Source organism: Mirounga angustirostris, unplaced genomic scaffold (genome assembly GCF_029215605.1).
Source record: "Mirounga angustirostris isolate CCGP_5_RB_7025 unplaced genomic scaffold, mMirAng1.0.hap1 SCAF_13, whole genome shotgun sequence".
NCBI lineage: Eukaryota > Metazoa > Chordata > Mammalia > Carnivora > Phocidae > Mirounga > Mirounga angustirostris.
Window position 1 is genome coordinate 101920534 of NW_026991721.1, and position 27401 is coordinate 101947934.

At 43.5% G+C, this 27401-nt stretch overlaps 1 protein-coding gene and 1 long non-coding RNA gene across 14 annotated transcripts in view; one reads left to right on the forward strand and one right to left on the reverse strand.

Annotated features, from left to right (window-relative positions):
* The window catches only part of POU2AF2 (POU class 2 homeobox associating factor 2), a 497177-nt gene that overhangs the window by 144997 nt on the left and 324779 nt on the right, over window positions 1-27401 (reverse strand). Inside the window, exons 7-8 of one of the 13 annotated variants that reach the window (XR_010407109.1) lie at window positions 17868-18022; window positions 4051-10166 (exon numbers count right to left, since the gene is read on the reverse strand). The exons of 11 other annotated variants lie outside the window; for them this stretch is intronic. The gene's annotated coding sequence lies outside the window, so the exon portion shown is untranslated. Of the gene's footprint in view, window positions 1-4050; window positions 10167-17867; window positions 18023-27401 lie in introns of those variants that run through there. One more of the 13 variants, XR_010407110.1, reaches the window with a different exon arrangement.
* LOC135362430 (uncharacterized) lies at window positions 3850-5015 on the forward strand. The gene is made up of 3 exons (XR_010407114.1): window positions 3850-4053; window positions 4683-4801; window positions 4892-5015. It is a non-coding gene; the product is annotated as an uncharacterized LOC135362430 (long non-coding RNA).

Consider the following 27401-nt stretch of genomic DNA (forward strand, 5'->3'; position numbering starts at 1 on the left):
CATTTTTTGTCATCCCCCGCCCCCCAGTTCCCCGTTCTTTCAATCAAAGTGATATGCACACGTGGTGTAGAGTCAAGGAGGCCCATAAGGCTTCTCCGTGAGCAGCCCCTCATGCTCACATTCACCATCCCAGAAGCACTTTCACTTCTTTCACCTGGTTATTTGGCATTTCACCTTCTTATCTTTAAATAACAGACTTAGTGCTTTGCCTTGATCTGCTATTTAAACCTATTTTATATTGACTCCTCATGATTGACTATGAGGATTTAGCTTTCTTTCGTCCCTCCACTCTCACCAAACACATTTATCTACTGTATAACCTTTTCCTCTCAGTATGATGTTGATCATTTTATTTACATCATCCAGTATATTCAGCATTTACATTATTATGATTATACAAGTGCTCTTAACAGCCGTGTCACAATAAAGTGTAATTACTTTCCCCTTCTGTGGTAGGCAGCCTCTAAGACAGTCCCCAATGATCCCTGCCTACTAGTACTCAAGGCCTGTGTGTCCCTTCCCCTTGAGCAGGAGCTGGGCTCATTGACTTGCTTCTAGCAAACAGAAAATGACAGAAGAAACAAGAAGTTGCTTCTGAGATGAGGTTATATACAGACTGGCTTCTGTCTGTGGCGTTTTCTTTTTTTTTTTTTTTTCTTTTAAGTAATCTCTACGTCCAACATGGGGCTCGAACTCATATCCCTGAGATCAAAGAGTCACATGTTCTAATGACTGAGCCAGCCAGGCACCCCTGCATTTTCTTTGTTTGCTCACTCCCAGTGTCATAGAGTTCTAAAGAAGTCCTCCCGAATTCCCATTACACAGTTATTCAAACACTAATCTCAGTACTGTTGTGAAGGGATTTTGCAGATGGAATTAAGGTTCCTAATTATTAAGGTTCCTGACCTTAAAATGGGGAGTGTTATGAACTGAATGTTTGTGCTCCCCAAAATTCACATTTTGAAATCCTACTGCTCAGAGTGATGGTGTTAGAGGGAGGCCTTTGGGAGGTGACGAGGTCACAAGAATGGAGCCTCATGATGGTATCTGAGCCCGTATGAAAGAGACCCCTTTCTGCTCTGTGGGGACACAGCAAGAAGACTGTTGTCTGTGAACTAGGAAGCAAGTCCACCCTAGACACGGCATCTCCCGGGGCCTTGATCTTGAGTTTTCCAGCATCCAAAAATGTAAGAAATGAATATTTGTTGCTTGGGCCTCTCAGTCTAGGGTGATTTTACTATAGCAGCCCACGTGAATTAAGACAGGCAATTATGAGAGGCCCACTGTAACCACATGAACCCTTAGAAGCAGAAGAGTAGGGCAAAGATGTGACAAAAGAAGAAGGCAGGAGATGTGAGGCAGATGGGGAGCCCAAAGAAATTCGAGGTGTGAGAAGGACTCGTCATTGTTGACTCTGAAGATGAAAGGGTTTATGAGCCAGGGAATGTGGGTGACTTTAGAAGCTGAGTGTGATCCTCGGTCAACAACCAGCAAGGAAATGAGGACGCAGTCTTACTACCACGTGGGACTGGATTCTGCCAACAACCTGAATGAGCCTGAAGTGGATTCTCCCCCAGAGCCTCCAGCCTGGCTGACACAGTGATTTCAGCAGAGGCTCTGAGCCCACCTGGACATGGGACCCACGGAGCCATGTGATAATGAAGAGTGTTCTTCTATGTTGTGCAATTTGCAGTCATCGTTACAGCATCTATAGAGAGTGAATCGAGTGCAGGAAGCCAGCAGGCAAATTCTGAGCAAACAAAGTGAATTGGGGGAGTGATAATGTCAAGGATTCATCATGATAAAACTATGTTACTGAGTGGAATTTCCTCAAAGGATTAAGAGTGAGGCCATGCATTTACTCAACAAATGCCTATGGGGGTGCATGTTGGGGTTACTGCCATGAGTAAGACCAGCTTCCTGTTTTTGTGGAATTGACATTCTAGTCAGAAGAGAGGGTGTGTAGCTATTGATTATTTTTGTGCTCTGTTCTTGCAAGTCTACTCTTAACCACGGGGGAGTTTATCACAATTGGCTTAATGCTTTTAGGAAAAGCCAAGATTATTTGATAAACATTTACTAAAGCCTCAGATGGCACCAGGTCCCTGGGATCAAATGTGTGGTAAACAATGACTCCTGTCCTCACAAATCTTCCGTAAGGAGAAGGAGACACGGGAGTTCAGGAGGATATAGGAGGACAGAGGCAGGAGGCCCAAAGAGGAGTGGGTTTAGATTTCTACAGCACTGACTGACACCATAATTAGACCCTTTTTACTTAGCAAGCACTGCCTTTTTCTCTTTGTCTCTCAAAACAACAAGGGACACACCATATTTCTTCTCATTCTCTTATTTCTATTCCCAGCACAGATCCCAGAGAAAGGTAGGAAGGCTTTGCCTTTAAGCATTGTCTAAATTTTTACTTCTGTTCATAAAAATCAGGGATCTATTAGATATTTGGCCTTGGGCTGAATAGATGTGCTTGTGCAATAGCAGAGTAAGATTTCCTAAAAGGCTTGGTTGCTGGTTTCGTGTTCGTGAGCAGTACAGTTTTCTGACATGTGCTATTCTCAGAGTAATCTCATTACCATTACTCATTTACTAATTTAGTGGGAGACCATTTGCTTGGGGGAGCCTTGAGTGTATTTTAAAAATAGCTACACATTCAGGTTTCCTTGATCGTGTAAAAAGAACAACAAAAAAAAGAGGCTGTTGGTTTTATACACAGAAATAACTGATTTGAAATCAACCTGTTTCCTTCTGTATACAAACATACACATAGATGTGTGTAATCTGCACTGATACAGTTTTATATAGGTTTGCAGACATAGCTCTCTGTGTTCTTTTTGTTAGATAATTCTGTTTCGTTTTCTCATGAAGAACCAGAGATCACAGGCATAGCTTCACATCTGTGATGCTCCTCTACTGTTTGATTATTGATTTAATCGACAATTACTTGCCACATGCCTAGCATTGTGATAGGGCTTATGGATATGCACATGAACATGAAAGAGTCCCAGGGTTCAAGTCACTCGGTTTGGTTGAGGAGCAGACGTCTGAGTTAATTTCTGGAGGAGAAGAGTAAGTAAAAACTTCCCTCTTCTTGAGAGAATCTGGAGCGGTGACAAGATGATACACCAAGCTCTGCGACAAAAAGAATTCAAGGCTGGGGCAAAGCTCTCTCCCTGCAAGAGTGCTTCCCTAGGGGACACAGAACTGCCATAAATAGAATTCCATTAGAACGAATCAGGCAGGAATTGGGAGTGAAAATTGGATGCGAATTCTATTTAAAGAAACTGTATTAGTTAAGGTAATGTGAGCTAGTATTAGAAAAAATAAATAAAAGCAAAATGCCTAATGCTCAAGTAGGCTAAGAGTGCATTTCTTTCTTTCTTTTTTTTTTTTTAAGATTTTATTTATTTATCTGACAGAGAGAGACACAGCAAGAGAGGGAACACAAGCAGGGGGAGTGGGAGAGGGAGAAGCAGGCTCCCAAGGAGCAGGGAGCCCGATGCGGGGCTCGATCCCAGGACCCTGGGATCATGACCTGAGCCGAAGGCAGACGCTTAACCGACTGAGCCACCCAGGGGCCCCTAAGAGTGCATTTCTTAATCACGTCAGGCTGGAAACAAACATGCCTAATCGGGGGAAGCTTTCCTGCATGCAGTTACTCGGGGACCACGGCTCCTCCCATACTGTGGCTTTCCGACCTTGAACTTGGTTTCCGAGGCCCCAGTGCTCTGCACCTCGTCCACAGACAGTGAGAGAGGGCACAGGCAGGCGCGAGGCTTCTCCGGTCCAGGCTCAGAAGCAGCGCGTGTGCTCCTAGTTCCAGGCTACTGGCCAGAGCTTGGTCACGTGGCCTCACCAACCCGCAGGAAAGGCTGGGGCTGGAGTTCAGCTGTGAACTGGAGGAAAGAAAGCGGTAAATGGTTCCTTTCTGCCACGGAAGCCTTAAACTGAATCACGCTTTGGGGTTGGAACGTCGTGGAAGGTTTTGCACCTAAGTATGCTCTTCTTCCGGGCTAAGAACGCTTCAACTTTTTCTTAGATGATGTATGTTCTAGGCTGCTCAATATTTTTGTCTCCTGAGTCTGGACTCTCCGTAATTTATCACATCCAGCTTTAAACTGCGGGGTACAGAAAGGAGCACATTGTTGCAGATCTGGTTAACCAGTAAAAAAGGAGAGAGGGACAAAGGCTTCCTCATTAGCTTGCCAGAGCCCCAGACCACATTACCAGATAGCTTTTCTTGCTATTTATCATTTACTTTCTTCACTTTATTTTGTAAGGGTCATAGATTAGAAAAGTGTAGAGCATGTTTTGGTGACACCAACATAAATCTCCTGAGTCACTCTGACTCTTTCTGGTTCACTATGGTATTCCCCATGTCCAGCACAACACCTGGCACATACTAGTTATTTAATAATTGAACAGAGTAGACAGTTGCATATTTTTCCATTTCTTATCCTTCTGCGCTGCATTCCAGGTGATCTGTACATATCAGTTTTCCAATTTATTCCTTTTTCTCTTTAACGGTGTGGTGAGTGGGTCATCAGTTGAACTTTAAAAAAAAATTCAATGTCTGTACTCACAATTTCTAGAATTTCTATTTGTTATTTTCTCCAGTTGATCTGCTTTTTGGATTTTTTTTTTTTTTTTTTTTAAGCATATGTATCTTGAAGTCTCTTTCAGAATGCTCTAAGTTTGTAGATCCTGGCATTTGAAGGTTTTTACCTGTATGGCCTTCATTGTGCATGCGAGCTCATCCTCTGGCTGGTGCTGTTTACCACTGGATCCTCAGGTATGCTGAGGGTGGGGACATCCACGGGGTGTTTTTAATTTATGCACAGACCATTTTTAGATTAATTTTTACGTTAATATATCCTTTTAGGGTTCTTTCACCTTGAGGATAGTACAGATTTGGACCACACACACAAGAGATGAGCTGGCAGTTCTCCTTTCTGGTAGATGACTGGGAATAGAGACTAACGCTCTAATTTCCTCCTTGGTGAGCTTAAAACCATGTCCCCCTAAGGCATGTATCTGGTTCTTAGGATTTGCCTGTCAGTTCCTTCTTCACTTTTGGCACCCTTCCTTGCTTTTTTATGTTTCACCATGTATTAAAAGCATAAAAAAAAAAAAAATACATTCTCCCCAGTATTTCTTACGGGCTTGGAGCAGGCCCTGGGGTTTCCCACTGTGGTGGACACTGTGATTCATGGCCCAGAAACCCCTTCCCCGAAGGATTTGTTGACCCAGCTGCTGGCAGCGCTGTCTGTAGATAGTCTTCAGCTGTCAGCCCCTTCAGGGTTTGCCTCAGCTGCAGAGAGCCGCCTCGTCCAAGGTCGTGCCCCTTCCCCCCGGCGGCCCACATCCAAGGGTTGATTAATGTGGGAGTACAGGAGCTGGGCCATCTTGCGCCAACTTGGGACACTTCTGCAGAGCCGTTCTGGTTCTGACACTCCTCAGGAGCTTGGCCAAGGCAGTTACTGGGCCTTTATCAGTTCGGCTTTTCCCTTGCCTGCTCCTGCTTCCTTCCCTGACCTTCCACAGGTGTTGATTCCAAGGGCACTCCTGATACCCATCCTGGTGTCTAAACTCCACCGTCTGCTTCCTGGGAGCCAGCCCAGGACCACATCAAGCCACTCCATGTTGACCAGAAGCCTCATTTGAAGGCACTCAGAAATGTTTGCTGTTGAGGGACGCCTGAGTGCCGCAGTGGGTCCAGCGTCCAACTCTTGGTTTCGGCTCAGGGTCCCGCGATCCCACCCCTCGTTGGGTTCCCTGCTCAGTGCAGAGTCTGCTGGTGAGATTCTCTCTCTCCCTCTCCCTCTGTCTGCCTCATGCTCTCTCTCTCAAATAAATAAATCTTTAAAAAAAAAATGTTTGCTGTTGATGTTGTTGGTGTAAACAAGCAAGTCAGTCGTTTCAACCTCCAGTTCTTGTATGATACTCATCTGCTGGTCACTTGCGCATACTCATTTTTCTAAGATTTGTTTTTTCTTTAGATTTCCACCTTATGTTTCAGGTTATTAAGATCATGTAAGTTATTCATTTATTTATTTGTTTTTGGCCATTTGATTTCTTCTCTTCTGCAGCTTTGTGACATTTTGGAGTTTGGCACGCTTCACCTCCTATACCTTCATCCCAATAACTGACAAAAATATTGAAAGGGAAGGATTAAGAGAATCTCCTGATAATTCCTCTTAGGAGCACAGAACCACTATTTAGACTCCAATTTCAAATAGCTGCAAAGCTATACTACAATCCGTATTTTTCCATTTTACCAAGAAGAACATCAAGAGAGGCTTTACTAAGTAAATGAATTTATGAAAACCAGATTTCACTCTGTCTAACAAGTATTTCTCATTTTAGAACTTTATAAAAAAGTAAGTTGGCTAATTTGATACGTGTTATTCTCAGCGAACATCCATGGGCTCCTCTTGGTACCATATTCTTTCATAAATGCCCACAAGAGCTGAAAATGTTAGCCGCTATTAATATGACTATGGAATTTTAAAAAATCTATCATTTCTCCTTTTCTGAAAAGTGAATGTATATACAACTCCAGTGATTAGGAGTCCTGTTGGTCAATTTATTAGTTCTACATGGGCCTTAAAAATCTATAAAAGCCGACAATGTTTTGTATCTTTATTTCAGGCAAAACAGAAGCATATAGACTGAATTTATAATATAAAGTTTAAATTATGCATAAACCAGAGTGTTTAAAACGCTGGCAAGAGTTGCTATTTTGGGTATTAAAAGGTCTTTCCCTGGAGGCCTTTAAATAACTTTAACTGAAGGCCTTTGACAAAAAAGGTTAGATAGCCATTCTTGACCTAATTTTTATAAAACTGGGAATAACATTTTACTTCCTTAACACACAAAGGAAGTCTTTCTAAAGACAATAGCCGACATCATTCTCAAGGTTAAAACACTAGAAAAAATTCCAGTTAAAATAAAGAACAAGACCTATCTGATCCATATCACCATTGATAACGTTTTTCTATTTTTTTGACAATGCAGTAAAATGCAAAGCAGAAACAAAAGCTATAATGTGGGAAGACATATCTACCATTATTTGCAGACAGTTTAACTACACACCCATGAAGTACAAAATAATCAACTAAAGAGTTCTTAAAATTAATGAAAATTTAGTAAAGTGGTTGGTCACAATTTAAATGTACAAATTGCTATATTTAATTTAAAACTCAATTGTCAGTTTTAAGATATGAGAGAAAAACACTGCATCAGTAGTAGCAACAACAGAAACGTCAATAAAAACAAGCCATAAAATTCACAGGATTAAAGCCAATAATAATTGTGTAGGATGTAATGAGGATGACTAATATTAGATTTTACTGGGTTCCAAAAATAATTGAATAAAAGGAGAGATACAGTATTCCAGATGGCAACATGTATATTGTGGAGAAGTAAATTCTCTAAATTAAAAGTCCTGGCCTACTCTAATAAAAACCCTAATTAGGAATTTTCTAAGAAATTTAGTCTAGAAAAAGAAACAGATTAGAATAGCTACAGACTTGTTTTTTAAAAGGGAGAGAAATGCCTGGGGTCCTCCTTTTGCCACATATTTGACCAAGTTCAACTTGATAGAGCACAGGCCGAAAATAACCTTATTCTTCCCCACTGTTGACCTTTGACCCCTGGCCTTGAGGACTGTTTCTTTTCCATCCCTTGGATGAAAACATGGGAAGGTTTTAGAAGTTTCTAGTTACTTTTGGATTTTTAAAAATGCATTTTGGTTACTTTAATGGTAAGAGCACTCTCCTTTAGCGATTACACTGTCCAATGTAGTGTTCACTTAAAACTGTATCCTCTCTTCTCTCTCAACCAGGCCCAGAGAGTTACAGTAGTAGAACAGAGGAAAGCCATAGGCTTCCTGGCTGTTTAGGGATCTTGCTCCTCTACTCCTTGATTTACCCCGTGCTCTGGCTCTGCTGGAGTTAAAGAGGGCGATGGAGGAGAGATCAAGTCAGGACTAGTCTTGCTGGCTGCAGGGATGATTACCAGCCAGCTATGCTGATTCTCCGTCTCCAATGCTGATTGTCTCTTTCATGGGGAGCTCTCAGATGGGAGGTTCTTAGCACACACCATGGTTTTCCTCTGCAAGCCACTTCTAATTCTTTCTCAGCCCCTGGGTATCTGGTGGCCACCCTTTCGACCCCTTCCATCGCCTCTCCAAGCGGTTGTCTCAGGCAGGAGCCAGGACACCTCCCTGTGGCCCCCATATGATTGGTGGGATTCATTTCTCAGAACCTGTGCTCCCCAAAAGCCAGGGGACACGTGTCAAGTTCTCGGAGTGCTGTGCCTGGAGCTCTCACTCTCACTTGGTGGAAGGTGAAAAATCCCTTTCTGTCCCCGCTCCGTCTGTAAGGGTGGTGGAATGAGGAGCACCAAACACGTGACAAGGCTCTAAAAAGAAATCCTTCCTCTTGGCTTTTTAGATGTCAGTACATTTATCCCTTGAGCTAGACTACTCAAGGACTCCTAAAGCCTCAAGTAAATCTCAAGCTGACTTTGAGCTGATTGTGACAGACAGGCTTGAAGATGGCCCTGTAACCCCTGCCTCCTGGTGTCCATGCCTCTCCGTGGTCCCCTTCCTAGGAGGGAAAGAGTCCACAAAGGCTATTAATTCACCATTCACAAAGAAATCAATGTAAATGGCCACAAAATGTAAAAAAATATTTAATATCAAGTCAAAATAAGGTATCGATTTCCAACCGCAAATTATATCTTTATAAAATAAAATATCAATGAAATTGACAGATAAAAAATGGCAATATACTAATTAATATGCTAATTAAAGTGTAGTGAGACAGGAATGATCATAACCTGTGATGGAAATATAAGTTATTACCAGTGTCTTTGAAAGCATCTTGATGATTAACTACTAAGAAATTAAATAGAATCCATGCCTTTTGGTCAAATAACTCTACTTTTAGGAATCTGTTCTAAAGAAATTTAAAAAGTGGGCAAAGAATTATGTAAAGGCTTTTCATAACAGCATTGTTTAAACTAGCTAAAATTTAGGAAAAAATTAAATGCCTAATAAGAGTAGACAAGATGAAAGTAGATTATTTATAATACATATATATGACAAAATATTAACCAAACATGAAAGATCTTTAATACTGTGAAAATACTCCTATATATAATCTTCATTGAAAAAACTGACATAAAACCACTCCTTAAAATCATTTGTTGGGTACAAGCGCCAACTATTTTTTTTAGGCATTGTGTTAAATCCCGAGTATTTAGTGATGCCAGTTTTGTCACATATCTTTATAGAAGGAAACATCACCATAATTACCATTGACTTTTCTGAGTTGTGGGATTATCATATTTTTCTTTTTTTATTAATTGCTTCATGCTTCTCTGCATTTTCCAAAATTTCTCCATGTTCATGTAAGGCAAGAAGCGAAACGCTTTAAAAGGTCATTTCTTCCCGTACTTTGACCGAGTTCTGCCCAAAGATTGGGCTGCATCAAGCCCCTCAGTGGGGCAGGGGAGCTGGTAACACAAATCATCTTCTGGTTTATCTCCGGTTAACGGGGTGCGGGAATGGTGGGTAGTTAAAAACAAGAGGAGCTTACATTTTTGGATGTGGTGGAAGCTTGCGAGTGTTGCGTAAGGAGAGCTTTTTGAAGAGGACACTGTGCCTTCCTGCTGAGATTCTGCAAAGCTGCACGTACGGCTGAGCTCCCCGAGCGCCTGGCTGCCTAGCAACTCCACATAAAGTCATCTTGCTCTCCTTTAAAAAAAAGAATTCCAGGCGATGCATGATTTAAATGAAGATGTTCTAGTTCACTGGAGCTTGGAGAGCAATTACTTGTAGCTGTCTTAGGCATTTGTGCCAGGTACATCAGAAAATACGATGAAGATGCTGTGCACGCCCCGCGACTTCATCTCCAACATGTGAAAAGCAGTGCAGCGGAAGGAGCAGCTCTTCTCCCGGGGCCCTACTTCGCTCTTGCAGCCTGACACTCTCTTGGAGAGAAAGTGGGGAACAGCAGGGTTTGGGCTTGGTCGGCCAGGTGAACCTACTTGGAAGGCCAAGGGTGGGGGAAGGGTAGGAGCAGAGCAGAGGGCACTCTAGTTTCCTGAGGCCCTCTCCCTCCACGGTCACTCTTCCGCCCCGAGAAGCCCTGGAGAATAAAAGCTAGATTAAGTAAGGTCTTCCTGGTGCTGCCGTCACTCCAGCCCCGCTGCCCTCGTCCCGCAGGAATCGAACGCGAGCCTGGAGCCTTCCTCGTCACTTAAAGTCTGTCCCACTGTCTGCACACCCTCGCGTGGTGTGTCTGAGAGCTCTTCCCTGCCGCTCCCCACCCCCCCACCATCCTCGATTCACTGCTTTCCTCCACCGACCATGGGCTTCCTCCAGGGCCGCTCAGAACTCCCATCCCGCTCATCTGGTGACTCCACTCCTGCTTCCGAGGCATCTCCAGAATAGTGCCTCGGCCACAAAGCCGTCTTCTCTAGCTCTTGCCAAAGGATTGTGTGAGCAGGGGAGGTGCAATCGCAATAGCGATGCGAGGAAGGGCAAGGGAGACAAAAAGGCCTGTGTGACAGAATGGCCCTCCTCTTTTCTTTGCGAAGGTCACAGATAGTAATGATTTTATATGCCTGCACTAATTCTATAGGTAAGATTAAAACTCATTTTCATTAGTGACTATTATTTGTAAAAGCACTAGGCTGTAAGGGGCATGTATAAAGGAGTGTGACATCCTGCTCTCCAAATGCTTATGGGCCAGTGGGAAAGACATATTAGTCAGCAAATAATACAAAGGACAAAGAAAGTAAGGGACCATGTTTATTGCAAGCTGTAGCCTGGGGAGAATAGCCTCTGCGTCATAGGCAGGAACGCTCACCCCTTTGGCGGCGCTCACCCCTCTGGTGGCATGGCTAACTGAAATGTTCCTCCTGGATCTGGGGCAGATGGAGGAGGGCCACATGGAGGGCAGAGAAGCTGGAAACCAGAGGGGAGACCAGATATGGTTGGTACTACACATAATGATAGGACTTCCAACAGGCGAAGCCTGAGAGGCCTGTAGGAGGGCAAGAGATCCCGTGAAGTGGACAAAACATGAGGGATCAAAGCAGATGTCTTCCTTAACTAAAAAGACGCAAAGAACCAGCCTGCAGGGCAGGAAGGAGAGGAAAGAACCACACTGGGAGGCTGACTGGGAAGTAGACCCCAGAAATACCAGCCCCCACCAGGACACGCAGGAGGGCAGCTGACGCGAGGAGGCCACCATTTATCCAGCGGCTTCTGCGTCCCAGCCGCCGGGCTATTGCCAAGAACTGTGAAAGCTCTGAGATTTTACCCTTTCGAGTCAGCCTGCCGGTTTTCTGGATGCTGGTAGGAGGTAGAAAGGGCGGCCCAGCAAGGGCCCAATGAGCAGTGCGGGGTGAGGGGTGAGGGACGGCCCAGCAAGAGGCGTGAGCCCTTATGCATGTGCGTCCGTTCACCTGGCTCAAGTCGCAAGGGGGTCACGCAGATGGGGCCAAACAGATGCCTGTGCACATAGGTTTCCTTATGGGGAGGGACCTGGAGCTAGCTCAGGGAGCCCATGTCTTGTTGTTTTTTTAATAATGCAAGTGTTTTAAAGATATCACACATGAATAATTAAAATCTGCAAAATGCAGGCTCAGAGAAAGGCCCCTAACCTTGTGTTCCCTCCCAGGCTCCCATGACTGCACTTCACTAGGGTCCTGTGCAACTACGGAGGGTCTTCTCAACTAATCTTCTCAATGATTTAGTTTTTTTCACACTTAAAAAAATTGACATATAATTGACATACAACATATTAGTTCCAGGAATACAACGTGATGAGTTGATATTTGTATATATTGGGAAATGATCACTACAACTAGTTAACATCGGTCACCACACAGTTATAAATTTTTTTCTTCATGAGCGGTATTTTATTTTATTTTTTTAAAGTGGTATCTATTTTAATGAGCAGTAAGCATGCCTGCCCTTTGCTCTGGAGGGAGACATTTTTCCAAGGCTGTTTGCTGGACACATACCCTTTAAAAGGTGGCCCAGAAAGAACAAAGGATAGTCAATGCCTCTCCTTGCAAGATGTGCAGACATGCAAGAGACCCATGGAGAATTGCCTCCCAGCAGTTATGGACCTAATATCTAATGACTAGTCTGTGAAATGATCTGAAAGAGGTTACTGAGCATGCTTTGAAAATGGAAGTTGAGAAATTAGAACTACAGAACTGTATAAAATTCTAGAATGTGTGTCATTTTCCCCATGTTCCTTAATTTTGTGCATCTTGCCTTTTTATCTAGAGGATGAACAGTAACAGTTCAATAAAGGGATTTCAGAGAAGAAGGAGGAAAATGGAAAGATGGCTGAGGTCTTCCACCAGCATGCATTTGCAAGGGGCTGGGGTTGTCAATCCCCCAGCAGGGCCTCTGTTGGCCTGTCTCTCCTGACTCGCCACCCCGGGCCCTGCATGGCTGGGCAGTCTCTGTCTCGGTCCAGGTCCTAACCCCCTCCAGCGCTGGAAAGAGGGCAAGTAACTACCCAGGGATCCAGGCACAGGCTGCAGCCGCATGTGGATACTGTCCAGGCAGGCAGTTTCCTGGATCTTACACAACAATGCGTTTAAGAAAGAATTAATCCAGGCAGAAATGACAGTGCTAATTTTATGTTACCTTAACATTAATCATAATTCTCTCTTATACTCAAGCATTTCTAGAAAAATTCATTTGATCTGTAAGATTCAATCTTAGCACTCTCGGAAGAGCTGGGGTTTCTGTGCATTTTTGAAACATCGTACTCCAATATTCAATTCCCCTTGTTTCATGGCAGTCAATTCTCAGTGATCACAAACAAATTGTTCTGCTTTGCTGACATTCCAGTTCCTTTTTTTTTTTTAAGATTTTATTTATTTATTTATTTGAGAGAGAGAAAGACAGAGAGAGAGCACAAGTGGGGGGAGGGAGAGGGGGAGGCAGACTCCCCGCTCAGCAGGGAGCCCGATTCAGGGCTCGATCCCAGGACCCTGAGATCATGACCTGAGCCCAAGGCAGACACTTAACTGACTGAGCCACCCAGGCGCCCCTCCAGTTCCTTTTTTTTTTTTTAAATCTGTTCTTTTTTTTTTTTAATGTCCTTTTTAAAAAATGTCCTGTTTAGGACATTTTATTATCCATCAACCTCTAGACCAGGAATTAATTTCATTTGGGAAAGTGACAGGATATGTAGACTCCTCGACTGGTAGTAGTTGGCTCTTAACAAAGAAAAATTGGCTGGAGAAAACGGAAAACAACGGATGTCATCTATGATTTGTCACTGCTCTCTTCAAAATTAATAGTTCTCTAAATTCTAGAACTTAGCACTTTCAGAGAAATGATAATTAATCAGTGATGAAAACAATGCTATATGGTAACAATGAAGCTTAACAACATTGTCTGCTGTATGTGAAGGCACCTCATGCCGAGGGAAAAGTTAAAAGCAACAACAACAACAAACACCAGAAAGTTTCTGTAATGCTTTCTTTCCATGACACCTGGAAGCTTATCTGGAACTTCTTACTTGGTGTGGGATCAAGTAAGAATGTAATAATGAAACTCACCACATTATAATAGATGATGCCCATAAGAGACACAACATCAATTCATTTCTTTCCTACAAAGTCTTGGATTAAATTTCTTGAATATTTTCCAGAATGAATGAATAATGGCTTTAAACCAGAAGATATCCTTGGTAATGGGGTTTGGCAATTCTTTTTCAAAGATAGAGTTCTTAGGATTAGACAAGCTGGTGATCCATATTGAAGAACTCAAGGGTGTAAGTTAATGTATCACTGAGGTTTATAGGGCGGGATTACATTCATCCTAATAAATGAGCATGGACTATGCATCAGAATGGCGTGTAGGCAAAGAAGTGTAAGTGGCTTGGCCAAAGGCCATAAGTGCTATTAAATAATTACACAGAAAGTGTAGGGCTTTTGAAGGTGGATCTATATAGCATATACTTCATAGGCCTAGGACATTATGTTCTGTGAACCTATATTTTGCCGTTACTGAGATGGGTATAGCACAATGAACAAGAGCTTAAACTCTAGAATCAAAGAGAGAGAGAGAACACAAGATCTCTGAGTTCAAGGGAGGGCTTATTCACTTGCTAGCCAGTAATTTAACATCTTTGTCCGTAAGATTAAGAAGGAGAAAATAAGAGAACCTACCTTCTAGAGCGTATGGAAAATTAAGTAAAATACTAGATGTAAAATAGCTAGCATAGTGTCTGGCACACAGGATCTGAGACTATTCATGCTAACTCTTATCATTATTATCACTGCAGTAATACCTAGCAGTCTTTTTTTTTTTTTTTTAAGATTTATTTATTTGAGAGAGAGAGAGAGAGAGACCGAGTGTGCAAGTTGGGGGAGGGGCAGAGGGAAAGAATCCCAAGCAGAGGGCGCCTGGGTGGCTCAGATGGTTAAGCATCTGCCTTTGGCTCAGGTGATGATCCCAGGGTCCTGGGATCCCTGCTCCTTGGGAGCCTGCTTCTCCCTCTGCCTCTCTTTCTCTGTCTCTCATGAATAAATAAATGAAATCTTAAAAAAAAAAAAAAAAGAATCCCAAGCAGACTCCCCACTGAGCATGGAGCCTCACATGGGGGCTCACTCTCAGGACCCTGAGATCATGACCTGAGCTGAAACCAAGAGTCTGACGCTTAACCGACTGAGCCACACAGGTGCCTCTAAACCCAGCAGTCTTAAAACAGATCAGTAGTGTCGACCATCAAACATACTCAGAAATAAAGCTAAAGACTGGGAAAATCAGAATGAGTAGACTGGTATTGCTCATGGATCCACCAGGGAAATGCTAAGTGCTGCACTGCAGAACAGTTGATCTAGCAACTTAGGAAATTGTTTTATGATGAATATGAAATTAGATAAAGAGAGATGATAGAAGCAAGAGCAACTTAACAAAATTCATTGATCAATTCATTCCCCTTTTTTTTTTTGTCCAACAGATGGTTTTTGAGGGCCAAATGCCTACTGTAAAGTATGTGTATGCTAAAGGTATGAAGGAAATACCAGTAATCATCCCTGTCCTCCATTCAAGATATTAAGGGGAGAATGAGAGAATTAATATTTGTTTATTTAAAAGCAATGACAATTTATCTAGGTAAACTTCAAGCTACTTTCACATTTATTTCTGGCTATACTAAATACAGTTCTTGGAAAACAAATATATCTAGTTGTTGAACTGCCCCTGCAAAATTCTTATTGCTTATGTTATGGTGGACTGATTAATCGTACTTTCTTTCTCTGAACATAGATTTTTATAAGAAATCTTGCCTGAAGACGGAATTGGTCCTGCAAGTTCTCACTCCTTCTTTCAGAAAGTGGTGGGCAAAGATCACAAGGATGTCTCACCTCCCCTGCCAAGGGCAGTGTTGTTCAGTGTTCCTGGAGGATGGGGTGATCCAGAAAGTCTCCTGGGTAGGAGATATGTTGTGGTTTTGTTGGTGGAGTGGGAAAAACAGGAGATTGCCCACTTGAACTGCCCCCATGAATCAATTTGCAATACGGGACACCTGCCTAGAGGCATGGAGGAGAGAAGCCTGGGCTAGCTGCTCCACTTTTAAGTGGAGAGATGGACCTGAAGGGCATAAATTTCCGGGAGCACTTAAAGATTCTTTCCAATGGACTCTACTTTTGAGAATGTTGGACCTTGTGCTCCATCAGAAGGAGGCATATTAAAACCTGTATTTACCCATCTGGAGGAAGAACTAGTTCAGGATTAGGTTGACAGAATGGAGAGATCATCATCCCAGAAATCTCTTTTCATGGAAGTCTGTACCTCAGTTGATTCTGGGTCAGTATGCAAGTGTGTGTGTGTGTGTGTGTGTGTGTGTGTGTGTTGGAGGATAAGAACCTGGGATTTTGATCTAAGTCTTCTGGACTTTAGAACTTGGTCTGAAAAGAGACCTATGGAGCTTGAGGGAGCAAGATCTAGAGCCAACATAGGTCTGACTAATGGTAACTTCAGAGAAGGGGGGCATTAGCATGGAGTGGAGCAATCAGAAAGAGCTCCACGGAGGAGCTGAGATCTGATCTAGGCCTGAAACAACGATGAGAATCTGGATAAGTGGGAGAGCACTGGGTCAGGTGTCAGAGTATCTGTGTTCTAGTTCTGCATTGCCCACTTGCCTGGCTATGGGACTTTGGATAAATTTCTTCAACTAAATTTTCTCCTTTACAAATGAAGATGCTTGATCCAGTATCTAAGGTCACTTTCAGTACCTGCCATATATATTTGATAATAGTAAAAGTGTCTGGTAAGTAGTTACATGCTGTATCAATGTAATTTCCAGTGAAAAGATCCACATTCATGTTCCAACTTCAGAGTTTGCTGCACATACAATGCTTGTAAAAATGTGAATTTATTTGATGACAACCTATCCAATTACTTGTTCGATTCAATAAGCATCTATGAAGTGTTTGATGTGTACCAGGTTCTGTGCTAGGTCCTGGGCCTACAGAGATGAGTCAGACACAGTCCACAGAAGAGCTCAGTATTTGGGAAAGTAAACTACCACCGTAAGTGCAATAAGTAATTGTGTTCAGAATATAGCAGTGGGAGTTATTAAATATTGGGCAGAAGAGGCCAGGGAAGAAGCCTACTCAGAGGTCATGATTCTGAGCTGAGTTTTGAAGGATTAAAGGGAACTCCCCAAATAAACAAGAGAGCATGAGGACATTCCAGGCAAAGAAGATAAATACAAAGGCATCAGGTAATGAACCTGAGTGCAGGACTCTCCAGGGGGCTGGGTGCTGTGAGTGAGTGTGTGAAGTGTGAAAGTCGGGAGAGCTGCTGGTGGGGTGGAAAGCAGGAATGGATTGTGAAAGATGCAGCCAGAGAGGTGCTTGGTGTAAAACGCCAGTGATTTTGGCATAAGGATATGTAGTCAAAAATGCGTTATAAGCCTAAGATCAGTCAGCTGTAAAATAGGGAATGTGTTAGTCTCCACGGGCCACCATAACAAAGTGTCACAGGCTGGGGGATTTCAACCACAGAGACTTGTTTCACAGTCCTGGAGGCTAGAAGCCCAAGATCAAGGTATGAGCAGGGCTGGTTTCTTCTGAAGCCTCCCCCCTTGGTTTGTAGATGAATGTTTTGTCCCCATGTTCTCCCGTGTTTTCCCTCTGTGTCTGTCATAAAGACACCGATCACCTTGGATTAGGGCCCAGCCGTACGACCTGATTTTACCTTAAATTACCTCTTGAAAGACCCTGTCTCCAAATATAGTCACACTCTGAAGTATGGAGGGTTAGGACTTCAGCATATGAATTTGAAGGGGCACAACTCAGCCCCTAACAGGAAAGTCACGCATTCAGATTTACTGGAACTTGAATCTCTGTGACTAGCCCATACAATCTGGAAGCTTATTAATTACTTTGGCTGGTAAAAGGGGTATGCCTTTTATATCCTTTCAAAGATTCCTTCCCCATCCTCTCTTGAAAAGTCTTTCCTGATTAAGTGAAAGCTAAGTGACTATTTCCCCAAAACTCCAATTTCTGGACTCAAGCCACAAAATATTTAAAGAATTTAAATTTTAAATTTAAAGAATTTAAATTTTAAATTTAAACAATTAAAATTTAAGATTTAAAGAACTGTCCAGGGGGCACCTGGGTGGCTCAACTGGTAAACTGTCTGCCTTCAGCTCAGGTCATGTTCTTGGGGTTCTGGGATCGAGCCCCATGTCAGGCTCCCTGCTTCTCCCTCTCCCTCTTCCCCTCCCCACCTGCCCTGCTTGTGCTCTCTCCCTCTTTAATGAATAAATAAAATCTTAAAAAAAAAGAATTGGGGGTACCTGGATGGCTCAGTCATTAAGCGTCTGCCTTCGGCTCAGGTCATGATCCCAGGGTCCTGGGATCGAGCCCCGCATCCGGCTCCTGCTTTGCGGGAGGGCTGCTTCTCCCTCTCCCACTCCCCCTGCTTGTGTTCCCTCTCTCGCTGTGTCTCTCTCTGTCAAATAAATAAATAAAATCTTAAAAAAAAAAAAAAGAATTGTCCAGTGTCTTCATATTTCAAGGCCCAACTCAAACACTGCTTCCTTTGTAAACCTGCTCAGACCCCCCCCCCCCCCCCCCGGCTGTGAGGAGGGCCATCTCCCATTCTCTGAACTCCAGTGACACTTCATTTGTGGCTCCCAGGGAGTCTTTCTCACTTAGGTCTCTGTGCCTCCACAGCTCAAAACACCTCCAACTTCTTGTGTAGCACACCCTCGAGGCCAGAGTTTTTATTTTTGCCTCACTTATCTGACACACAATGCACATCAGTACATGATAAAATAATGAATGTCAGTTTTTTGCTACATTCTTTATGGAATTCTGGGACATTAATGACCTGGGTTGCCCTTTCCAGCCTCATTACTGTGTCTCCACTTGAGTTAAACCCAGATAGCCGTGGTTCTTCTTGGAGGATTAGCTCCTGGGGGGGGAAATACGGTACTCATGTAGGTACTAAACATGGAGCTGCAGACTTGCCAAGATTATCCCCTGTTGGAGTAAATGATAGAAGAGACCTTTGAAGGGCCTCTCCTTCGAGGAGACATGGGTAATTCAAACAGAAGGGAGGCACACAGAGAGCACAGTGTATAGGACCTCCACCAAACACCAGTCATTTTCTACAGATATCACAATGAATTCTGTTCTTTGGCAAAACAAAAAACAAACCTAAAAGAAACACAAAACACTGAATCTTTGCTGTTTAATCTGAGTCTCCGTGATTTTCAATCGGCCGGTGGACGACTCCCATTGAGGATGGAGTGCGGGAAGGAATTCTTACAAAGGCCTCCGTAGTCAATGTGCTTTCCAAGTAATTGCTGCCGATACTTGAGACAGAACAGAAAAGCGATACCTCTCGGCTATGCGTGTTGCTACCTTTCAATGGGCAGGTAAAAGCATGGATATGATCAATAAAATTAAAATTCCTCTAAAAAGTCTTACTGAATTAGTAGTGGATTTCTGTTGTATTTTTTCCTCAACTGCTTGATACTGACAGTATTCTGAGGAGTTCTTGAAATTATTCGACATTGAAAAGGGGATCTTCTTAAAACGAAAAGTTTGGGAGTCAACTAATCTTGATATAAAGGTTTGTCCTTCATGGAAAAAAAATCGAAATTTTTGCTCCAAGAATTGAAATCAACAGCTAGTGAGAACTTTCGGTTAAGATTTTGTTTCCATCTTTTGGTTTGGTTTTGATGACACTTTGTTTTCAGTGTAATTCCTTAGAACAGCTCTAGGGTAGGGCTGGGAGCCAGTGGTTTGTTTATCTTTCAACCAACGGGGAGAAACTCCAGGATTCCACTACAGGACACACGAGGACTAGTGCAGAGTGCAGACAAAACAGGGTATTACTTTCTGATTTAGTTCCATGTGAGAATTTCCCAAAGGACTCTCGTGTTGCTTCTTCTAAATAATCTGCATGGCAGAGTGGCCCCCGACCTGCCCTGTGACCCCTCTGCATATTAGTGTAAATGGGTGTTGCCAAAAAAGAAATGATTCACAAAGGAAGGAAGATTTAATGAAAAATAGAGATGCTGGATGGAGCAACAATGAAAGCACATGTTCGTGAAAGGTATTGTGCCTGGCTTTGAGAGGAAAGATGTCTGTTCATAGGTGTTAAGGAAGACTCAGATCTTTCTTCTGGGGGAGAGGGGAATGACCAACAGAATCACACTTGGGTTTCAAAAGCATTGTCAGTATGCTTGGCACCAGCTTTACCTTCCTCATTATCTTGGACTTGGACTAATCTATATGCCACTTTGAATTCCCTGAACATATCCTACAGGAGGGTTGGGTGGAGGGTAGCGGGGACCACCCTAGGCTAAAGCACCCCAGCATCCCCCTGCCCAAAGGTCCAGAAAGAGTGGTGACTCCATCCCTTGTCCCTCCTTTTCAGGACTCTTGACCCTATACCTTTCTCTAAGCTGGCACTCAGAAAAGACTGTGGAGGAGCCCGTTAAAATTCAGATGCTTTCCCATTGGCTGCAGGATAGAATTCGGGTCCCCTCGAACCCCAGATGAAGTTTATGGCCCTTCCCGCACCCCGGCCCCTTGTACAGCTCAGGCTGCAGGCACGTATTTTCACTTGTTCACTGAACTCTCCTAGCTAGTTCACAAGGCTTTGGATAATGCATTTCTGTCTGAAATGTTTTTCTCCAGCTGACAATTTTCTTATTCTTGAAGGGAAAACTTTCTGAGAAGCATCCCTGACTCCTCGGGGAGGCCAAGTGCTGGGCATACGGTAAGCACGCAATAAATCATAGGTGTTATTATTGTTAGGCCATTAGCCCTCCCCACCTCTGGATTTCCATAGCCCTTTGTAAATGTTAGAGCACCTAGTTGCTATTACTGCTGTTTGCATATCTTTCTCCCTCATTAGTCTGTTTTGTACTCTAGCATTTAGCACAGTACCTGGTACAGCCTTTGTTAAATGAATTGGGCTCAAACTCTGGTACCTGGAAAAGCCACTGAGGCACACATTCAGAAGATAAGGTATAATGGGAGGGAAGGGTGAAGGTGGGAGAGCAGATCTCCTGGCCATCTCTTAAGGGACTGCATCTACCCTGGGCAATTGCTGTTATGTAGGAATACTTAGATTAAAAACAAAAACAAAAACAAACAAACAAACAAAAAACCAAACACCGTAGACCTGAATTTTTATATGTATTCTCTAAGCTTTAAACTCCTGGCAACTAACATGAGTTTTCAAAACCACTGAGGAAGCCAAGTAAAACAAGTTTGAGGACTGCCAATTTCCGTCTCATTTAAAGACTGGAGGGGGTGAATGAGTGTTGACTGGTCCCTAGAGGACACCCCATCTCTCCCAGAGCCAGGATGACCGCTGCAGCTCTGTCTGCCAACATCAGGAATGGGAGCACTTCCTTTCCACTTTCTAGAGCACACCCGCCATCTTCCACTTCCAGAGTCTCTACGGGCTGTGGGTCTACCGACAAGCTGCCCAGCCACAGAATTTCCTGCCTGTGTTAAGGACTGGCCGTCAATGCCATCCAAAGTCAGGCTTTGCATCCCTCAAATGGGCCTGTCTGGCTGGTCTGGACACCACCTCTGTGTAGGAAGTGAGGACAGGAGGGACTCTGATGAGAAGGGCGGAGTCAACCCCATCTTCAAATGGGGAAAGGAGACCCGGTTGGTCATTAGGGGGCTTAGATTTCAGTTCTGATCGTATTGGAGTTGTCTAGTGATCATAGGTTCTTTATTTCTGTTTTTTTTCTTAGTTATTCTTCACCACAACCCTGCGAGGCAAGTATTTTTAGCTTTAGTCCATTGATAAGGTTACAGAACGTGGAGGGAGAATTCACCTAATATCACACAAAGAGAAAGTGCAAGGCTGGGAATTGACTTACCTCCAAAGTCTTTGATTGTGTCCATTCCTCCATGATGTCCCTTGCATGAGATGGGGTTTGGCCCAGGGGGGAGATGGAGAAAATGTCTTTCACTTTCCTCTCTTATGTGTAAGGTGAGGTAACTATGCAGGGACAGGCAGTTCTCCTGTCCCTGGTTTCCTGATCTTACAGCTTGAACAGGCAAAGAAGGGGATCTCAGCTTCTTAGGCTAGAGATGCTTCTTTCATTCTATTCAGCCCAGCACTTCCAAAATGTATCTTACCATGGAGCTCTTTCTCAGAGCACTTACTTCTTCATATTCATGGTCACTGGTGTTCCAAGGAACACTCTTTGAGAAATGTTCCATTTACCTCAGCACAGGGCAGCCTCTTAAGAGAAACAAGTCTTAAGTATCTTCTGGATGCATGAGCAAGTAATGAAGCTGACTCCAGGCTAGGAGAAAGCTGAAGTGGGGAGAGCTGGAGGAAAAGAAAACCCAGAAGGACAGGTTGATGATAATAAATAGGCTCAGACTTTATGAAAACCACAGATAATGCTGTGGAAAGGGTGTTAACAAGAGAATGTTTAAGAAAGAACCTTGATTATGAGAAAGCCTGTCAACTCCAGGAATGTCTTAACTGTGAAAGGCCAGGCAGGGAGGGGCTGGGGAATATTTCTCTCTGCAGGATTTTAAACAGAATAGCCTCCCCTTGGCAAGTCTCAGGTGTGGATGTTTCTAGAGCCACAGGATAGATTAGATTATCTCAACATCTTTAGAAATCATCCATTTTAGCCATCACCTCAAAACCACATCCGAAAGATCCGGGGAAGTACAAGGACCACACAAGTTCGCAAGCAGGTCGAGAGCAGAGCTCACTGTTTCTGCCATGACGCCCATTGCCTCCGAACCTTCCAAACAGATACAGACAACCAGAGATTGCAGCCGGCCGCCTCTTGGCGGGAGCCAAGCAAACAAGACATGTGTGATGACCACAAATGGTCAGCTCCGCTGGGGAGCATGCCTAGTGAAAAGACTCACCCAAAATAAACAGAACACAAGGGGATTTGGGATTCCTAAATGTCACAGCAAGGCAAATTCCAACTTCTTGTAACTTTATGAGATGTTATAATTAAAAATAAACATGCAAGCCTGGGTGCTCACCCCTAGGTAAAAATTTCACGGTCTCTTGTGCTGTGACAGGCCATTAGTTAGGGTAATTAGGCTGTGTGTGCATCTCTCTTGCGTTGCCTTCTTGGGGCCAAGCAGGGTGGTGGCTGGAAGTGGTGGGGGGACTTATTTAAGCCCCAAGACACATCCATGCGGGGAGGGGAAGTGGGTGTCCCCCTGGCACTAAGGAGAGAGGGTCCTTGGACCATCTCCAGGAGCCTCAGGCTGCAGTCCGCAAGCCTCACCAGTTAGCACTGACAGGCGATGAGTCATCCTTCCAGCTTGAATGAGGCCCATTATTCAAAAGGAGGTGCTAGAGTGCCAGTTGGGGTGGTTGGAAATAAATATATCTGAGTGTGTTTCAGCACTGTCATCTCAACTCCTACTCTGAAAAATGTCAGATGCTTCCCACCTCACTGTCGCTGGTGAGCACATTGCACTGTCAAGGAGAAGGCTCAGTTTAGCCCTCTGAGAAGTAGAGATGGTAATGCCCGCCCTGCAGGCCTGTGGGGGTAGAGGCGCTGGCAAGAGACAAGCGTCCTGCAGAGTGCCTGGCCCTGCACAGGCCTACAGAAGACAGCAGGTTTGAGCAATGACCCTGGCTCTTTGGAGCTTCAGTGGACGTGGGTGTGAAACTGTTGCTTACCGTGCGAGTTTGGATGACTTATTCTAACTTCACTTTCCTTGTCTGCAAAATGATCAGAGTAATAATTGTCTTACTATCTACCCTGCAGTATTGCGAGAACATCAAAGATAATGCACAAGAGTGCCCAGCACAGTGTCTGTGTGTCGTAGGGCATCAAATCCTGATTTTTGCCAAACCAAGTATTTAGATATAACTGAAATTCACTTTTATAGTCCAGATACCACTATGCTGCCTGGGCCTTCTTTCTGCCGCCATCTTGAATATGTTCCCGCAGGTTAAGAGTATCTATGCACACCTGCATCAGTGAGAAAGAAGAGTGATAACAGCTCATACTTGCTAAGTACTTATTTTGTGCCACGCTCTGTTCTAACACTGTATGTGTGAACTCTTTCGGTCTTTATAACACCCTGTGAGGCTTTACAGGTGCTAAACCTGAGGCAGAGGAGAGTAAGTGATCTCTCTGACCACATCACATGTCCAGAGAGTGGCTGCGCCGCCATCATACCCAGGCAGCCCTCCTACGAGCTATTCCCCCACTACGTCACTGCCTCTTACAAGATCCGGATACCTCCCCCTTTCTCTCCCTCGGTTCAGTCAGGGAATTTCACAGAATCATAATTGTAACCTTTTGAGGAAACCTTATGAAACAGTTGATTGATTCCCGTGCTTTTTCATCTCCATGGTAGTCCCGTTTTGCAGATGGGACAACTGACGCACAGAGAGAAAGGCTCCTGAACCTTGGTACAGTCCCAGTTGCTTAATCTCAGGCTGTTTCTGTGATGCTCAGTACTTGAAATTCCCTTTTCTGAGCAGTTCAGTTAATTGCTTCCAGCTCATGTATGTTGGGCCTGCATCAACTCCCTGAATACCTGTGAGATCAAACTACCTCTCATTTATTTTTACTTGGAGGTGTTTTACAAATGACTGCGGTCTGGGCAGCTAAAACTTTAAAAAAGTGGTTTCCCACATAGATTCATAGAATTCCCTTCCTCTAATTGGAATTAAATTAGATACAAAAAATAGATTTCTTTTCTGATAAAACACAGAAGCACAATTATGGTAAGATAGCTAGAAGCTCTGTTGCTTCGGCTAAGGATTCCTGGTTGTCACTCGCCTGACAATCAGTAAAAGCTCCAGGCTGAATAGGCTAGTAGCAATAGTCCTGATGCCTGCCTTACACATCACATGAACGCGTCCTCTGACAAAATAATTTATTAGGGACACATCAGGGAGGCGGGCGGTCTCATCCCACACTGGTGATGCCATCCTGCATTCCTTCTCTCACTCTCAGGTGAGGTCACTTACTTGTTCCTCACTGCTCCAGCCAGGAAGGAGATTGCTGTAAGTAGTCACAAGACTCTGGGGCCATGAAATTCAGGGAAAATATTTTATAACATGGGATAAATCACGAACTAATCAAAACTTGTGTCCAACCCAACTTGGAGCACTCCCTATCTGGAGCTTTTTGCTTACTGCTTCTCCCTTATTAGACCAATATTTTCTGAGACTTATCTCCAGTCTCAGAAACAAGCTAGGACACTAGACATGACAAATGTATTCCTAGAAAACCATATATCGAAGAGACTCTGCAATATACAGTTCCAAATATATATGTGATTACCTAGTGGAACTTGATTTGAATGATAGGTTTTATTAGCAGGAGTATTCAGCCTGCTCTTTTGGAATTTGCCCTCTGAAAATCTACTCCATCTCAACTTGTTGGTAAGAAGAAACTAAAACTGTGTGGGCCTCCTATGCAGGCAGCCTAGAGTGTCCTTTCCCGGAGAGAGGGCAGGAGTTCAAGTTTTCCTGTGCTATGAACCAGCTGCATAACTTTATTTTTTTATTTATTTTCGGTTGTGTAACTTTAAATAAGAATTAAGTCTTCTGAGTTTCAATATACTACTTCTTAGAAAAAAATTGGGATAATAACACAGACTCAGCGGGGTCACTGTGAGTATATAATGAAAAAAAAAAAGAAGAAAGCACTTTGTAAACTCAAAATGCCAACCAATTGTTCAAAATTATGGGCTTTGACTTGAGGAAAGATGAAAAGACTAGATCTTCTCTTGCCTCCAAATGATCTCCCTTCCCTGTTGCCATGACTTCCTGGTATTCTCATAACATGAGTGCCTTGGAGTTAAGGTGAGTAAACCTGAGAATACCTTGCAGATGTGTCATACGTGTTTCTGGAAGTGGAGACTCATTAAGGCAAAGATTCCCTTCTAGATTTATTTGTCTCATTGCTTAATAATAATGATGGTCATGTAACAGGCTATTAAGATGGCCTTCTTTCTGGCTTCAAAGGCTCAGAGCAAAAGGTCAAGTGCCCCAGATTCCCAAACGGTGTTTAGACCGCTTATGCAAGACTTTCAAAGATAGTGGCACATAACTCATCTGGGTACCCTTTGTCCATCATCCATTTAGAGGGGTCAAGTCCAAGGCCAACACAATAGAAGATGTCTGTGTAGAGATGTCAGAGAACCATGCATTCCACCCGTCCGAACCCACCCCACCTCTGGGAGTGGAGAACAAGAGGGATTCTGCTTCTGTCTCTTCAAGCCAGAGAGAGGGTGCCCTGAAAGAAGAACGCAAGTGCCTTGAAATATGCCTGCTACATTTAGGGCATGAGAACTAGCGGGAGGGCGGTGGCTGGGTCAGACTGAGGCAGCCACACTGAGAGCAACAGTGGCACTAGGAGTCCTTCCTCTCTCAGTGGAGTGAGGATGAGTAAGCACTTCTCAGGGACCAGATCTGGTTCATGACAGAGAGGGAAGACCATGGGCCCTTTTGAATCCCACCCAAGAGGACTGTGGAGGAGCCATGTGACCTCAGGATGGGGGGCACTGTTGCCCAGGAAAGAGGAATTATAATATCTGACTGAGAAGAGTCAGTGCTTTTCTTGCTGAGAACTTCAGATTCCTTGTCGGGGACTCTGCATTCCAAGGACCCACTGGGACCATATCTGAGGAGACTACAAAATGCCCTGAGGGGGAAGTAGTTAGCTGGGCATCTGCCATAACCATCTTCAGGTTAGGTCTGTGTAGTCAAGAGGAGGTGTCCTGACTCTTACCTCTCTACTCTTCACTCTTTCCTTCCCACCTCCAACTCTGCACGCCCAGAGGCAAGCTGGAGGGAAGCAGAGACAGAGGAGAGCAAGGTGTGGAAGGAGAGAGAAGTCAGCACTTCCCTGCTTCTTTGGCAATTTCCTGACTTAAGCTAGAGAAGAAGAAAAGTTTTAAAATGGATAAGAATATGGAGTTAAATGGTTATGACTCAGGAATGGATATTTAGATTGTTAAAAGGACTATTCTTGTGGATCAAAGTGCCTTAAAGACTTACTTCCTGAGATTGGTGAGAAGAACTGTGATTTGTGTTGTTTTTTTATGAAATGTTATAGCTGAAAAACATACTTAATGTTCCCTACTTAATTGCATTATCAGAGAACATGTTTTAAATTATATTAATTCTTCAGAAAAGGTTGATAATTCTTTTGGAGGCTTCATTTCTGAGTCTGTGTTCCCTTCAGACAACATATATGAGCAGCCTTGGATGCTTAAATTTGACTAACTTCATCTGTACTCCTACAATGATACTACCTGTTCCTATTTAAGAGCAGATATTGTGGAATCATGGAACCAGCATTTTAGAGTCTAATATTCTCTGAACAGAAAAACAAGTACTAGTGCATGGTCATTTTTTTGTAACTGATTCATGTCTTTTTGAAAAATAGAAACATGCTCTTTATTTGTAAGCACAGGGATATATATATCCATCCTTGAGATTAAATCTGTTAATTATATTGTTCAAATTTATATATTCTTTTTTTTTTTAAAGATTTTATTTATTTATTTGACAGAGAGAGACACAGCGAGAGAGGGAACACAAGCAGGGGGAGTGGGAGAGAGAGAAGCAGGCTTCCCACGGAGCAGGGAACCTGATGCAGGGCTCGATCCCAGGACCCTGGGATCATGACCTGAGCCGAAGACAGACGCTTAACGACTGAGCCACCCAGGTGCCCCCAAATTTATATATTCTTACAACTTTCGTATCTGCTTGCTCCTTCTAGAAGAGTGTATTAAAATCTTCCACTATGCTTGTAGATTTATTAATTTCTCCTTGTAATCAGGTCAATTTTTATGTTAGGTATTTTATGGTTAAGTCGGTAGGTGCATAAATA